Genomic DNA, 17,181 nt, shown 5'->3' on the forward strand with positions numbered 1-17,181 from the left:
CTTCTTGTACTTAAGTCTGCATAGTGCCTTTTATATTTAACTCCGATGCAATTTCTTTGTTTCATCGTCAATAAGAAGGTCAGAGGGTTACAGTAAACCTGAAGTGAAGCATCGGAATCTATAACTAGTGTCTCAGGAATGGTTCAAAACATAGACGGTAAGAAGGATCAGTCCTCTTGTACTTAAGTCGGCATTGTGCCTTTTGTATTTAATTCCGATGCAATTTCTGTGTTTCATCGTCAATAAGAAGATCAGAGGGATACAGTAAACCTGAAGTGAAGCATCGGAATCTAAAACTAGTGTCACAGGGATGGTTCAAAACATAGTCTGTAAGAAGAGTCAGTCTTCATGTAATTAAGTCGGCATTGTGCCTTTTGTATTTAATTCCGATGCAATTTCTGTGTTTCGTCGTCAATAAGAAGGTCCAAGGGATACAGTAAACCTGGAGTAAAGCATCGGAATCTATAACTAGTGTCAATGGAATGAATCAAAGCATAGACAGTAAGAAGAGTCAGTCTTCTTGTACTTAGGTCGGCATTGTGCCTTTTGTATTTAATTCCGATGCAATTTCTGTGTTTCGTCGTCAATAAGAAGGTCAGAGGGATACAGTAAACCTGAAGCGAAGCATCGGAATCTATAGCTAGTGTCACAGGAATGGTTCAAAGCATTGTCAGTAAGAAGAGTTATTCTTCTTGTCCTTAAGTCGGCATTGTGCCTTTTGTATTTAATTCCGATGCAATTTCTGTGTTTCATCATCAATAAAAAGGTCCAAGGGATACAGTAAACCTGGAGTGAAGAATCGGAATGTGTAACTAGTGTCACAGGAATGGTTCAAAGCATAGACTGTAAGAACAGTCAGTCTTCTTGTACTTAAGTCGGCATTGTGCCTTTTGTATTTAATTATGATGCAATTTCTGTGTTTCATCGTCAAGAAGAAGGTCCAAGGGATACAGTAAACCTGAAGTGATGCATCGGAATCTATAACTAGTGTCACAGGAATGGTTCAAAACATTGTCAGTAGAAAGAGTCGGTCTTCATTTACTTAAATCGGCATTGTGCCTTTTGTATTTAATTCCGATGCAATTTCTGTGTTTCAACGTCAATATGAAGGTCCAAGGGATACAGTAAACCTGAAGTGAAGCATCGGAATCTATAATTAGTGTAACAGGAATGGTTCAAAACATAGACAGTAGGAAGAGTCAGTCTTCTTGTACTTAAGTCGGCATTGTGCCTTTTGTATTTAATTCCATTGCAAATTCTGTGTTTCATCGTCAATAAGAAGGTCAGAGGGATACAGCAAACCTGAAGTGAAGCATCGCAATCTATAACCAGTGTCACAGGAATGGTTCAAATCATAGTCTGTAAGAAGAGTCAGTCTTCTTGTACTTAAGTCTGCATTGTGCCTTTTGTATTTAATTCCGATGCAATTTCTGTGTTTGATCATCAATAAGAAGGTCAGAGGGTTACAGTAAACCTGAAGTGAAGCATCGGAATCTATAACTAGTGTCTCAGGAATGGTTCAAAGCATAGACAGTAAGAAGGATCAGTCCTCTTGTACTTAAATCGGCATTGTGCCTTTTGTATTTAATTCCGATGCAATTTCTGTGTTTCATCGTCAATAAGAAGGACCAAGGGATACAGTAAACCTGGAATCTATAACTAGTGTCACAGGAATGGTTCAAAACATAGACAGTAGGAAGAGTCAGTCTTCTTGTACTTAAGTCGGCATTGTGCCTTTTGTATTTAATTCCGATGCAAATTCTGTGTTTCATCGTCAATAAGAAGGTCAGAGGGATACAGCAAACCTGAAGTGAAGCATCGCAATCTATAACTAGTGTCACAGGAATGGTTCAAAGCATAGTCATTAAGAAGAGTCAGTCTTTTTGTACCTAAGTCGGCATTGTGCCTTTTGTGTTTAATTCCGATGCAATTTCTGTGTTTCATCGTCAATAAGAAGGTCCAAGGGATACAGTAAGCCTGAAGTGAAGCATCGGAATCTATAACTAGTGTCACAGGAATGGTTCAAAACATAGACAGTAAGAAGAGTCAGTCTTCTTGTACTTAAGTCAGCATTGTGCCTTTTGTATTTAATTCCGATGCAATTTCTGTGTTTCATCGTCAATAAGAAGATCATAGGGATACAGTAAACCTGATGTGAAGCATCGGTATCTATAACTAGTGTCACAGGAATGGTTCAAAACATAGACAGTAAGAAGAGTCAGTCTTCATGTACTTAAGTCGGTATTGTGCCTTTTGTATTTAATTCCGATGCAATTTCTGTGTTTCATCGTCAATAAGAAGGTCCAAGGGAGACAGTAAACCTGAAGTGAAGCATCGCAATCTATAACTAGTGTCACAGAAATGGTTCAAAACATAGACAGTAAGAAGAGGCAGCTTTCTTGTACTTAAGTCGGCATTGTGCCTTTTCTATTTAATTCCGATGCAATCTCTGTGTTTCATCGTCAATTATAAGGTCCAAGGTAAACAGTAAACCTGAAGTGAAGCATCGGAATCTATAACTAGTGACACAGGAATGGTTCAAACATAGTCAGAAGGGAGAGTCAGTCCTCTTGTACTTAAGTCGGCATTGTGCCTTTTCTATTTAATTCCGATGCAATTTCTGTGTTTCATCGTCAATAAGAAGGTCCAAGGGATTCAGTAAACCTGGAGTGAAGCATCGGAATCTATAACTAGTGTCACGAGAATGGTTCAAAACATAGTCAGTAAGAAGAGTCAGTCTTCTTGTACTTAAGTCGGCATTGTGCCTTTTGTATTTAATTCCGATGCAATTTCTGTGTTTCATCGTCAATAAGAAGGTCAGAGGGATACAGTAAACCTGAAGTGTAGCATGGAAATCTATAACTAGTGTCACAGGAATGGTTCAAAACATAGACAGTGGGAAGAGTCAGTCTTCTTGTACTTAAGTCGATATTGTGCCTTGTGTATTTAATTCGGATGCAATTTCTGTGTTTCATCGTCTATAGGAAGGTCAGAGGGATACAGTAAACCTGAAGTGAAGCATCGGAATCTATAACTAGTGTCACAGGAATGGTTCAAACATAAACAGTAAGAAGAGTAAGTCTTCTTGTACTTAAGTCGGCATTGTGCCTTTTCTATTTCATTCCGATGCAATATCTGTGTTTCATCGTCAATAAGAAGGTCCAAGGGATACAGTAAACCTGAAGTGAAGCATCGGAATCTATGACAGGTGTCACCGGAATGGTTCAAAACATAGTCAGTAAGAGTAGTCAGTCTTCTTGTACTTAAGTCGGCATTGTGCCTTTTATATTTAACTCCGATGCAATTTCTATGTTTCATCGTCAATAAGAAGGTCCAAGGGAGACAGTAAACCTAAAGTGAAGCATCGCAATCTATAACTAGTGTCACAGGAATGGTTCAAAACATAGACAGTAAGAAAAGTCAGTCATCTTGTACTTAAGTCGGCATTGTGTCTTTACTATTTAATTCCCATGCAAATTCTGTGTTTCATCGTCAATAAGAAGATCATAGGGATACAGTAAACCTGAAGTGAAGCATCGGAATCTATAACTAGTGTCACAAGAATGGTTCAAAACATAGACAGTAGAAAGAGGCAGCCTTCTTGTACTTAAGTCGGCATTGTGCCTATTCTATTTAATTCCGATGCAATCTCTGTGTTTCATCGTCAATTAGAAGGTCCAAGGTATACAGTAAACCTGAAGTGAAGCATCGGAATCTATAATTAGTGACACAGGAATGGTTCAAACATAGTCAGTAAGAAGAGTCAGTCTTCTTGTGCTTAAGTCGGCATTGTGCCTTTTGTATTTAATTCCGATGCAATTTCTGTGTTTCATCGTCAATAAGAAGGTCCAAGGGAAACAGTAAACCTGGAGTGAAGCACCGGAATCTATAACTAGTGTCACAGGAATGGTTGAAAGACATAGTCAGTAAGAAGCGTCAGTCGTCTTGTACTTAAGTCGGCATTGTGCCTTTTCTATTTAATTCTGATGCAATTTCTGTGTTTCATCGTCAATAAGAAGGTCCAAGGGATACAGTAAACTTGGAGTGTAGCATCGGAATCTATAACTAGTGTCACAGGAATGGTTCAAAACATAGGCAGTAAGAAGAGTCAGTCTTCGTGTACTTAAGTCGGCATTTTGACCTTTGTATTTAATTCCGATGCAATTTCTGTGTTTCATCGTCAATGAGAAGGTCCAAGGGATACAGTAAACCTGTGGTGAAGCATCGGGATCTATGACTAGTGTCACCGGAATGGTTCAAAACATAGAAGGAAGAAGAGTCAGTACTCTTGTACTTAAGACGGCATTGTGCCTTTTCTATTTAATTCCGATGCAATTTCTGTGTTTCATCGTCAATAAGAAGGTCCAAGGGATACAGTAAACGTGGAGTTAAGCATCGGAATTTATAACTAGTGACAATGGAATGGTTCAAAGCATAGACAGTAGGAAGAGTCAGTCTTCTTGTACTGAAGTCGGCATTGTGCCTTTTGTATTTAATTCCGATGCAATTTCTGTGTTTCGTCGTCAATAAGAAGGTCAGAGGGATACAGTAAACCTGAAGCGAAGCATCGGAATCTATACCTAGTGTCACAGGAATGGTTCAAAACATTGTCAGTAAGAAGAGTTATTCTTCTTGTTCTTAAGTCGGCATTGTGCCTTTTGTATTTAATTCCGATGCAATTTCTGTGTTTCATCATCAATAAAAAGGTCCAAGGGATACAGTAAACCTGGAGTGAAGAATCGGAATGTGTAACTAGTGTCACAGGAATGGTTCAAAGCATAGACTGTAAGAAGAGTCAGTCTTCTTGTACTTAAGTCGGCATTGTGCCTTTTGTATTTAATTCCTATGCAATTTCTGTGTTTCATCGTCAAGAAGAAGGTCCAAGGGATACAGTAAACCTGAAGTGATGCATCGGAATCTATAACTAGTGTCACAGGAATGGTTCAAAACATTGTCAGTAGAAAGAGTCGGTCTTCATTTACTTAAATCGGCAATGTGCCTTTTGTATTTAATTCCAATGCAATTTCTGTGTTTCAACGTCAATAAGAAGGTCCAAGGGATACAGTAAACCTGAAGTGAAGCATCGGAATCTATAATTAGTGTAACAGGAATGGTTCAAAACATAGACAGTAGGAAGAGTCAGTCTTCTTGTACTTAAGTCGACATTGTGCCTTTTGTATTTAATTCCAATGCAAATTCTGTGTTTCATCGTCAATAAGAAGGTCAGAGGGATACAGCAAACCTGAAGTGAAGCATCGGAATCTATAACTAGTGTCACAGGAATGGTTCAAAACAAAGACAGTAAGAAGAGTCAGTCTTCTTGTACTTAAGTCGGTATTGTGCCTTTTGTATTTAATTCCGATGCAATTTCTGTGTTTCATCGTCAATAAGAAGGTCCAAGGGAGACAGTAAACCTGAAGTGAAGCATCGCAATCTATAACTAGTGTCACAGGAATGGTTAAAAAAAAAACAGTAAGAAAAGTCAATCATCTTGTACTTAAGTCGGCATTGTGTCTTTACTATTTAATTCCCATGCAAATTCTGTGTTTCATCGTCAATAAGAAGATCATAGGGATACAGTAAACCTGAAGTGAAGCATCGGAATCTATAACTAGTGTCACAGGAATGGTTCAAAACATAGACAGTAAGAAGAGTCAGTCTTCTTGTACTGAAGTCGGTATTGTGGCTTTTGTATTTAATTCCGATGCAATTTCTGTGTTTCATCTTCAATAAGAAGGTCCAAGGGAGACAGTAAACCTGAAGTGAAGCATCGCAATCGATAACTAGTGTCACAGAATTGGTTCAAAACATAGACAGTAAAAAGAGGCAGCCTTCTTGTACTTAAGTCGGCATTGTGCCTATTCTATTTAATTCCGATGCAATCTCTGTGTTTCATCGTCAATTAGAAGGTCCAAGGTATACAGTAAACCTGAAGTGAAGCATCGGAATCTATAACTAGTGACACAGGAATGGTTCAAACATAGTCAGTAAGAAGAGTCAGTCTTCTTGTGCTTAAGTCGGCATTGTGCCTTTTGTATTTACTTCCGATGCAATTTCTGTGTTTCATCGTCAATAAGAAGGTCCAAGGGAAACAGTAAACCTGGAGTGAAGCACCGGAATCTATAACTAGTGTCACAGGAATGGTTGAAAGACATAGTCAGTAAGAAGCATCAGTCTTCTTGTACTTAAGTCGGCATTGTGCCTTTTCTATTTAATTCTGATGCAATTTCTGTGTTTCATCGTCAATAAGAAGGTCCAAGGGATACAGTAAAATTGGAGTGTAGCATCGGAATTTATAACTAGTGTCACAGGAATGGTTCAAAACATAGGCAGTAAGAAGAGTCAGTCTTCGTGTACTTAAGTCGGCATTTTGACCTTTGTATTTAATTCCGATGCAATTTCTGTGTTTCATCGTCAATGAGAAGGTCCAAGGGATACAGTAAACCTGTGGTGAAGCATCGGAATCTATGACTAGTGTCACCGGAATGGTTCAAAACATAGAAGGAAGAAGAGTCAGTACTCTTGTACTTAAGACGGCATTGTGCCTTTTCTATTTAATTCCGATGCAATTTCTGTGTTTCATCGTCAATAAGAAGGTCCAAGGGATACAGTAAACCTGGAGTGAAGCATCGGAATCAATAACTAGTGACAATGGAATGGTTCAAAGCATAGACAGTAAGAAGAGTCAGTCTTCTTGTACTGAAGTCGGCATTGTGCCTTTTGTATTTAATTCCGATGCAATTGCTGTGTTTCGTCGTCAATAAGAAGGTCAGAGGGATACAGTAAACCTGAAGCGAAGCATCGGAATCTATAGCTAGTGTCACAGGAATGGTTCAAAACATTGTCAGTAAGAAGAGTTATTCTTCTTGTCCTTAAGTCGGCATTGTGCCTTTTGTATTTAATTCCGATGCAATTTCTGTGTTTCATCATCAATAAAAAGGTCCAAGGGATACGGTAAACCTGGAGTGAAGAATCGGAATGTGTAACTAGTGTCACAGGAATGGTTCAAAGCATAGACTGTAAGAAGAGTCAGTCTTCTTGTACTTAAGTCGGCATTGTGCCTTTTGTATTTAATTCCGATGCAATTTCTGTGTTTCATCGTCAAGAAGAAGGTCCAAGGGATACAGTAAACCTGAAGTGATGCATCGGAATCTATAACTAGTGTCACAGGAATGGTTCAAAACATTGTCAGTAGAAAGAGTCGGTCTTCGTTTACTTAAATCGGCATTGTGCCTTTTGTATTTAATTCCGATGCAATTTCTGTGTTTCAACGTCAATAAGAAGGTCCAAGGGATACAGTAAACCTGAAGTGAAGCATCGGAATCTATAATTAGTGTAACAGGAATGGTTCAAAACATAGACAGTAGGAAGAGTCAGTCTTCTTGTACTTAAGTCGGCATTGTGCCTTTTGTATTTAATTCCAATGCAAATTCTGTGTTTCATCGTCAATAAGAAGGTCAGAGGGATACAGCAAACCTGAAGTGAAGCATCGCAATCTATAACTAGTGTCACAGGAATGGTTCAAAACATAGTCTGTAAGAAGAGTCAGTCTTCTTGTACTTATGTCTGCATTGTGCCTTTTGTATTTAATTCCGATGCAATTTCTGTGTTTCATCATCAATAAGAAGGTCAGAGGGTTACAGTAAACCTGAAGTGAAGCATCGGAATCTATAACTAGTGTCACAGGAATGGTTCAAAACAAAGACAGTAAGAAGAGTCAGTCTTCTTGTACTTAAGTCGGTATTGTGCCTTTTGTATTTAATTCCGATGCAATTTCTGTGTTTCATCGTCAATAAGAAGGTCCAAGGGAGACAGTAAACCTGAAGTGAAGCATCGCAATCTATAACTAGTGTCACAGGAATGGTTCAAAACATAGACAGTAAGAAAAGTCAGTCATCTTGTACTTAAGTCGGCATTGTGTCTTTACTATTTAATTCCCATGCAAATTCTGTGTTTCATCGTCAATAAGAAGATCATAGGGATACAGTAAACCTGAAGTGAAGCATCGGAATCTATAACTAGTGTCACAGGAATGGCTCAAAACATAGACAGTAAGAAGAGTCAGTCTTCTTGTACTGAAGTCGGTATTGTGGCTTTTGTATTTAATTCCGATGCAATTTCTGTGTTTCATCGTCAATAAGAAGTCCAAGGGAGACAGTAAACCAGAAGTGAAGCATCGCAATCGATAACTAGTGTCACAGAAATGGTTCAAACATAGACAGTAAAAAGAGGTAGCCTTCTTGTACTTAAGTCGGCATTGTGCCTATTCTATTTAATTCCGATGCAATCTCTGTGTTTCATCGTCAATTAGAAGGTCCAAGGTATACAGTAAACCTGAAGTGAAGCATCGGAATCTATAACTAGTGACACAGGAATGGTTCAAACATAGTCAGTAAGAAAAGTCAGTCTTCTTGTGCTTAAGTCGGCATTGTGCCTTTTGTATTTAATTCCGATGCAATTTCTGTGTTTCATCGTCAATAAGAAGGTCCAAGGGAAACAGTAAACCTGGAGTGAAGCACCGGAATCTATAACTAGTGTCACAGCAATGGTTGAAAGACATAGTCAGTAAGAAGCATCAGTCTTCTTGTACTTAAGTCGGCATTGTGCCTTTTCTATTTAATTCTGATGCAATTTCTGTGTTTCATCGTCAATAAGAAGGTCCAAGGGATACAGTAAACTTGGAGTGTAGCATCGGAATCTATAACTAGTGTCACAGGAATGGTTCAAATCATAGGCAGTAAGAAGAGTCCGTCTTCGTGTACTTAAGTCGGCATTTTGACCTTTGTATTTAATTCCGATGCAATTTCTGTGTTTCATCGTCAATGAGAAAGTCCAAGGGATACAGTAAACCTGTGGTGAAGCATCGGAATCTATGACTAGTGTCACCGGAATGGTTCAAAACATAGAAGGAAGAAGAGTCAGTACTCTTGTACTTAAGACGGCATTGTGCCTTTTCTATTTAATTCCGATGCAATTTCTGTGTTTCATCGTCAATAAGAAGGTCCAAGGGATACAGTAAACCTGGAGTGAAGCATCGGAATCTATAACTAGTGACAATGGAATGGTTCAAAGCATAGACAGTAAGAAGAGTCAGTCTTCTTGTACTGAAGTCGGCATTGTGCCTTTTGTATTTAATTCCGATGCAATTTCTGTGTTTCGTCGTCAATAAGAAGGTCAGAGGGATACAGTAAACCTGAAGCGAAGCATCGGAATCTATAGCTAGTGTCACAGGAATGGTTCAAAACATTGCCAGTAAGATGAGTTATTCTTCTTGTCCTTAAGTCGGCATTGTGCCTTTTGTATTTAATTCCGATGCAATTTCTGTGTTTCATCATCAATAAAAAGGTCCAAGGGATACAGTAAACCTGGAGTGAAGAATCGGAATGTGTAACTAGTGTCACAGGAATGGTTCAAAGCATTGACTGTAAGAAGAGTCAGTCTTCTTGTACTTAAGTCGGCATTGTGCCTTTTGTATTTAATTCCGATGCAATTTCTGTGTTTCATCGTCAAGAAGAAGGTCCAAGGGATACAGTAAACCTGAAGTGATGCATCGGAATCTATAACTAGTGTCACAGGAATGGTTCAAAACATTGTCAGTAGAAAGAGTCGGTCTTCGTTTACTTAAATCGGCATTGTGCCTTTTGTATTTAATTCCGATGCAATTTCTGTGTTTCAACGTCAATAAGCAGGTCCAAGGGATACAGTAAACCTGAAGTGAAGCATCGGAATCTATAATTAGTGTAACAGGAATGGTTCAAAACATAGACAGTAGGAAGAGTCAGTCTTCTTGTACTTAAGTCGGCATTGTGCCTTTTGTATTTAATTCCAATGCAAATTCTGTGTTTCATCGTCAATAAGAAGGTCAGAGGGATACAGCAAACCTGAAGTGATGCATCGCAATCTATAACTAGTGTCACAGAAATGGTTCAAAACATAGTCTGTAAGAAGAGTCAGTCTTCTTGTACTTATGTCTGCATTGTGCCTTTTGTATTTAATTCCGATGAAATTTCTGTGTTTCATCATCAATAAGAAGGTCAGAGGGTTACAGTAAACCTGAACTGAAGCATCGGAATCTATAACTAGTGTCACAGGAATGGTTCAAAACAAAGACAGTAAGAAGAGTCAGTCTTCTTGTACTTAAGTCGGTATTGTGCCTTTTGTATTTAATTCCGATGCAATTTCTGTGTTTCATCGTCAATAAGAAGGTCCAAGGGAGACAGTAAACCTGAAGTGAAGCATCGCAATCTATAACTAGTGTCACAGGAATGGTTCAAAACATAGACAGTAAGAAAAGTCAGTCATCTTGTACTTAAGTCGGCATTGTGTCTTTACTATTTAATTGCAATGCAAATTCTGTGTTTCATCGTCAATGAGAAGATCATAGGGATACAGTAAACCTGAAGTGAAGCATCGGAATCTATAACTAGTGTCACAGGAATGGTTCAAAACATAGACAGTAAGAAGAGTCAGTCTTCTTGTACTGAAGTCGGTATTGTGGCTTTTGTATTTAATTCCGATGCAATTTCTGTGTTTCATCGTCAATAAGAAGGTCCAAGGGAGACAGTAAACCAGAAGTGAAGCATCGCAATCGATAACTAGCGTCACAGAAATGGTTCAAAACATAGACAGTAAAAAGAGGCAGCCTTCTTGTACCTAAGTCGGCATTGTGCCTATTCTATTTAATTCCGATGCAATCTCTGTGTTTCATCGTCAATTAGAAGGTCCAAGGTATACAGTAAACCTGAAGTGAAGCATCGGAATCTATAACTAGTGACACATGAATGGTTCAAACATAGTCAGTAAGAAGAGTCAGTCTTCTTGTGCTTAAGTCGGCATTGTGCCTTTTGTATTTAATTCCGATGCAATTTCTGTGTTTCATCGTCAATAAGAAGGTCCAAGGGAAACAGTAAACCTGGAGTGAAGCACCGGAATCTATAACTAGTGTCACAGGAATGGTTGAAAGACATAGTCAGTAGGAAGCATCAGTCTTCTTGTACTTAAGTCGGCATTGTGCCTTTTCTATTTAATTCTGATGCAATTTCTGTGTTTCATCGTCAATAAGAAGGTCCAAGGGATACAGTAAACTTGGAGTGTAGCATCGGAATCTATAACTAGTGTCACAGGAATGGTTCAAAACATAGGCAGTAAGAAGAGTCAGTCTTCGTGTACTTAAGTCGGCATTTTGACCTTTGTATTTAATTCCGATGCAATTTCTATGTTTCATCGTCAATGAGAAGGTCCAAGGGATACAGTAAACCTGTGGTGAAGCATCGGAATCTATGACTAGTGTCACCGGAATGGTTCAAAGCATAGAAGGAAGAAGAGTCAGTACTCTTGTACTTAAGACGGCGTTGTGCCTTTTCTATTTAATTCCGATGCAATTTCTGTGTTTCATCGTCAATAAGAAGGTCCAAGGGATACAGTAAACCTGGAGTAAAGCATCGGAATCTATAACTAGTGACAATGGAATGGTTCAAAGCATAGACAGTAAGAAGAGTCAGTCTTCTTGTACTGAAGTCGGCATTGTGCCTTTTGTATTTAATTCCGATGCAATTTCTGTGTTTCAACGTCAAAAAGAAGGTCAGAGGGATACAGTAAACCTGAAGTGAAGCATCGGAATCTATAGCTAGTGTCACAGGAATGGTTCAAATCATTGTCAGTAAGAAGAGTTAGTCTTCTTGTCCTTAAGTAGGCATTGTGCCTTTTGTATTTAATTCCGATGCAATTTCTGTGTTTCATCGTCAATAAGAAGATCATAGGGATACAGTAAACCTGATGTGAAGCATCGGAATCTATAACTAGTGTCACAGGAATGGTTCAAAACATAGTCAGTAGAAAGAGTCGGTCTTCATGTACTTAAATCGGCATTGTGCCTTTTGTAATTAATTCCGATGCAATTTCTGTGTTTCATCGTCAATAAGAAGGTCCAAGGGATACAGTAAACCTGAAGTGAAGCATCGGAATCTATAACTAGTGTCACAGGAATGGTTCAAAACATAGACAGTAGGAAGAGTCAGTCTTCTTGTACTTAAGTCGGCATTGCGCCTTTTGTATTTAATTCCGATGCAAATTCTGTGTTTCATCGTCAATAAGGTCAGAGGGATACAGCAAACCTGAAGTGAAGCATCGCAATCTATAACCAGTGTCACAGGAATGGTTCAAAACATAGTCTGTAAGAAGAGTCAGTCTTCTTGTACTTAAGTCTGCATTGTGCCTTTTGTATTTAATTCCGATGCAATTTCTGTGTTTGATCATCAATAAGAAGGTCAGAGGGTTACAGTAAACCTGAAGTGAAGCATCGGAATCTAAAACTAGTGTCTCAGGATTGGTTCAAACACATAGACAGTAAGAAGGATCAGTCCTCTTGTACTTAAATCGGCATTGTGCCTTTTGTATTTAATTCCGATGCAATTTCTGTGTTTCATCGTCAATAAGAAGGACCAAGGGATACAGTAAACCTGGAGTGAAGCATCGGAATCTATAACTAGTGTCACAGGAATGTTTCAAAACATAGACAGTAGGAAGAGTCAGTCTTCTTGTACTTAAGTCGGCATTGTGCCTTTTGTATTTAATTCCGATGCAAATTCTGTGTTTCATCGTCAATAAGAAGGTCAGAGGGATACAGCAAACCTGAAGTGAAGCATCGCAATCTATAACTAGTGTCACAGGAATGGTTCAAAGCATAGTCATTAAGAAGAGTCAGTCTTTTTGTACTTAAGTCGGCATTGTGCCTTTTGTGTTTAATTCCGATGCAATTTCTGTGTTTCATCGTCAATAAGAAGGTCCAAGGGATACAGTAAGCCTGAAGTGAAGCATCGGAATCTATAACTAGTGTCACAGGAATGGTTCAAAACATAGACAGTAAGAAGAGTCAGTCTTCTTGTACTTCAGTCAGCATTGTGCCTTTTGTATTTAATTCCGATGCAATTTCTGTGTTTCATCGTCAATAAGAAGATCATAGGGATACAGTAAACCTGATGTGAAGCATCGGAATCTGTAACTAGTGTCACAGGAATGGTTCAAAACATAGACAGTTAGAAGAGTCAGTCTTCACGTACTTAAGTCGGTATTGTGCCTTTTGTATTTAATTCCGATGCAATTTCTGTGTTTCATCATCAATAAGAAGGTCCAAGGGAGACAGTAAACCTGAAGTGAAGCATCGCAATCTATAACTAGTGTCACAGGAATGGTTCAAAACATAGACAGTAGGAAGAGTCAGTCTTCTTGTACTTAAGTCGGCATTGCGCCTTTTGTATTTAATTCCGATGCAAATTCTGTGTTTCATCGTCAATAAGAAGGTCAGAGGGATACAGCAAACCTGAAGTGAAGCATCGCAATCTATAACCAGTGTCACAGGAATGGTTCAAAACATAGTCTGTAAGAAGAGTCAGTCTTCTTGTACTTAAGTCTGCATTGTGCCTTTTGTATTTAATTCCGATGCAATTTCTGTGTTTGATCATCAATAAGAAGGTCAGAGGGTTACAGTAAACCTGAAGTGAAGCATCGGAATCTATAACTAGTGTCTCAGGATTGGTTCAAAGCATAGACAGTAAGAAGGATCAGTCCTCTTGTACTTAAATCGGCATTGTGCCTTTTGTATTTAATTCCGATGCAATTTCTGTGTTTCATCGTCAATAAGTAGGTCAGAGGGATACAGTAAACCTGAAGTGCAGCATGGAAATCTATAACTAGTGTCACAGGAATGGTTCATAGCATAGACAGTAGGAAGAGTCAGTCTTCTTGTACTTAAGTCGATATTGTGCCTTTTGTATTAAATTCGGATGCAATTTCTGTGTTTCATGGTCTATAGGACGGTCAGAGGGATACAGTAAACCTGAAGTGAAGCATCGGAATCTATAACTAGTGTCACAGGAATGGTTCAAAACATAGTCTGTAAGAAGAGTCAGTCTTCTTGTACTTAAGTCTGCATAGTGCCTTTTATATTTAACTCCGATGCAATTTCTTTGTTTCATCATCAATAAGAAGGTCAGAGGGTTACAGTAAACCTTAAGTGAAGCTTCGGAATCTATAACTAGTGTCTCAGGAATGGTTCAAAACATAGACGGTAAGAAGGATCAGTCCTCTTGTACTTAAGTCGGCATTGTGCCTTTTGTATTTAATTCCGATGCAATTTCTGTGTTTCATCGTCAATAAGAAGATCAGAGGGATACAGTAAACCTGAAGTGAAGAATCAGAATCTATAACTAGTGTCACAGGAATGGTTCAAAACATAGTCAGTAAGAAGAGTCAGTCTATTTGTACTTAAGTCGACATTGTGCCTTTTGTGTTTACTTCCGATGATATTTCTGTGTTTCATCGTCAATAAGAAGGTCCAAGGGATACAGTAAGCCTGAAGTGAAGCATCGCAATCTATAACTAGTGTCACAGGAATGGTTCATAGCATAGTCATTAAGAAGAGTCAGTCTTTTTGTACTTAAGTCGGCATTGTGCCTTTTGTGTTTAATTCCGATGCAATTTCTGTGTTTCATCGTCAATAAGAAAGTCCAAGGGATACAGTAAGCCTGAAGTGAAGCATCGGATTCTATAACTAGTGTCACAGGAATGGTTCAAAACATAGACAGTAAGAAGAGTCAGTCTTCTTGTACTTAAGTCAGCATTGTGCCTTTTGTATTTAATTCCGATGCAATTTCTGTGTTTCATCGTCAATAAGAAGATCATAGGGATACAGTAAACCTGATGTGAAACATCGGAATCTGTAACTAGTGTCACAGGAATGGTTCAAAACATAGACAGTAAGAAGAGTCAGTCTTCATGTACTTAAGTCGGTATTGTGCCTTTTGTATTTAATTCCGATGCAATTTCTGTGTTTCATCGTCAATAAGAAGGTCCAAGGGAGACAGTAAACCTGAAGTGAAGCATCGCAATCTATAACTAGTGTCACAGAAATGGTACAAAACATAGACAGTAAGAAGAGGCAGCTTTCTTGTACTTAAGTCGGCATTGTTCCTTTTCTATTTAATTCCGATGCAATCTCTGTGTTTCATCGTCAATTATAAGGTCCAAGGTATACAGTAAACCAGAAGTGAAGCATCGGAATCTATAACTAGTGACACAGGAATGGTTCAAACATAGTCAGAAGGGAGAGTCAGTCTTCTTGTACTTAAGTCGACATTGTGCCTTTTGTATTTAAATCCGATGCAATTTCTGTGTTTCATCGTCGATAAGAAGGTTTAAGGGATACAGTAAACCTGAAGTGAAGCATCGGAATCTGTAACTAGTGTCACAGGAATGGTTCAAAACATAGACAGTAAGAAGAGTCAGTCTTCTTGTACTTAAGTCGGCATTGTGCCTTTTGTATTTAATTCCGATGCAATTTCTGTGTTTCATCGTCAATAAGAAGATCAGAGGGATACAGTAAACCTGAAGTGAAGCATCGGAATCTATAACTAGTGTCACAGGAATGGTTCAAAACATAGACAGTAAGAAGAATAAGGTCTTTTTGTACTTAAGTCGTCATTGTGCCTATTCTATTTAATTCCGATGCAATTACTGTGTTTAATCGTCAATTAGAAATTCCAAGGTATACAGTAAACCTGAAGTGAAGCATCGTATTCTATAAATAGTGACACAGGAATGGTTCAAAACATAGTCAGTAAGAAGAGTCAGTCTTCTTGTCCTTAAGTCGTCATTGTGCCGTTTGTATTTCATTCCGATGCGATTTCTGTTTTTCATCGTCAATACGAATGTCCAAGGGATACAGTAAACGTGGAGTGTAGCATCGGAATCTATAACTAGTGTCACAGGAATTGTTCAAAACATAGGCAGTAAGAAGAGTCAGTCTTCGTGTACTTAAGTCGGCATTTTGTCCTTTGTATTTAATTCCGATGCAATTTCTGTGTTTCATCGTCAATAAGAAGGTCAGAGGGATACAGTAAACCTGAAGTGAAGCATCGGAATCTATGACTAGTGTCACCGGAATGGTTCAAAACATAGTCAGTAAAAAGAGTCAGTCTTCTTGTCCTTAAGTCGGCACTGTGCCTTTTGTATTTAATTCCGATGCAATTTCTGTGTTTCATCGTCAGTAAGATGGTCAGAGGGATACAGTAAACCTGAAGTGAAGAATCAGAATCTATAACTAGTGTCACAAGAATGGTTCAAAACATAGTCAGTAAGAAGAGTCAGTCTATTTGTACTTATGTCGGCATTGTGCTTTTTGTGTTTAATTCCGATGATATTTCTGTGTTTCATCGTCAATAAGAAGGTCCAAGGGATACAGTAAGCCTGAAGTGAAGCATCGGAATCCGTAACTAGTGTCACAGGAATGGTTCAAAACATAGACAGTAAGAAGAGTCACTCTTCTTGTACTTCAGTCGGCATTGTGCCTTTTGTATTTAATTCCGATGCAATTTCTGTGTTTCATCGTCAATAAGAAGATCAGAGGGATACAGTAAACCTGAAGTGAAGCATCGGAATCTATAACTAGTGTCACAGGAATGGTTCAAAACATAGACAGTAAGAAGAGTCAGTCTTCTTGTACTTAAGTCGTCATTGTGCCTTTTCTATTTAATTCCGATGCAATTTCTGTGTTTCATCGTCAATTAGAAATTCCAAGGTATACAGTAAACCTGAAGTGAAGCATCGTAATCTATAAATAGTGACACAGGAATGGTTCAAAACATAGTCAGTAAGAAGAGTCAGTCTTCTTGTCCTTAAGTCGGCATTGTGCCGTTTGTATTTCATTCCGATGCGATTTCTGTTTTTCATCGTCAATACGAAGGTCCAAGGGATACAGTAAACGTGGAGTGTAGCATCGGAATCTATAACTAGTGTCACAGGAATTGTTCAAAACATAGGCAGTAAGAAGAGTCAGTCTTCGTGTACTTAAGTCGGCATTTTGCCCTTTGTATTTGATTCCGATGCAATTTCTGTGTTTCATCGTCAATAAGAAGGTCAGAGGGATACGGTAAACCTGAAGTGAAGCATCGGAATCTATGTCTAGTGTCACCGGAATGGTTCAAAACATAGTCAGTAAGAAGAGTCAGTCATCTTGTACTTAAGTCGGCATTGTGCCTTTTGTATTTATTTCCGATGCAATTTCTGTGTTTCATCGTCAATAAGAAGGTCCAAGGGATACAGTAAACCTGGAGTGAAGAATCGGAATGTGTAACTACTGTCACAGGAATGGTTCAAAGCATAGACTGTAAGAAGAGTCAGTCTTCT

This window comes from Schistocerca serialis, unplaced genomic scaffold, assembly GCF_023864345.2.
Source record: "Schistocerca serialis cubense isolate TAMUIC-IGC-003099 unplaced genomic scaffold, iqSchSeri2.2 HiC_scaffold_1363, whole genome shotgun sequence".
NCBI lineage: Eukaryota > Metazoa > Arthropoda > Insecta > Orthoptera > Acrididae > Schistocerca > Schistocerca serialis.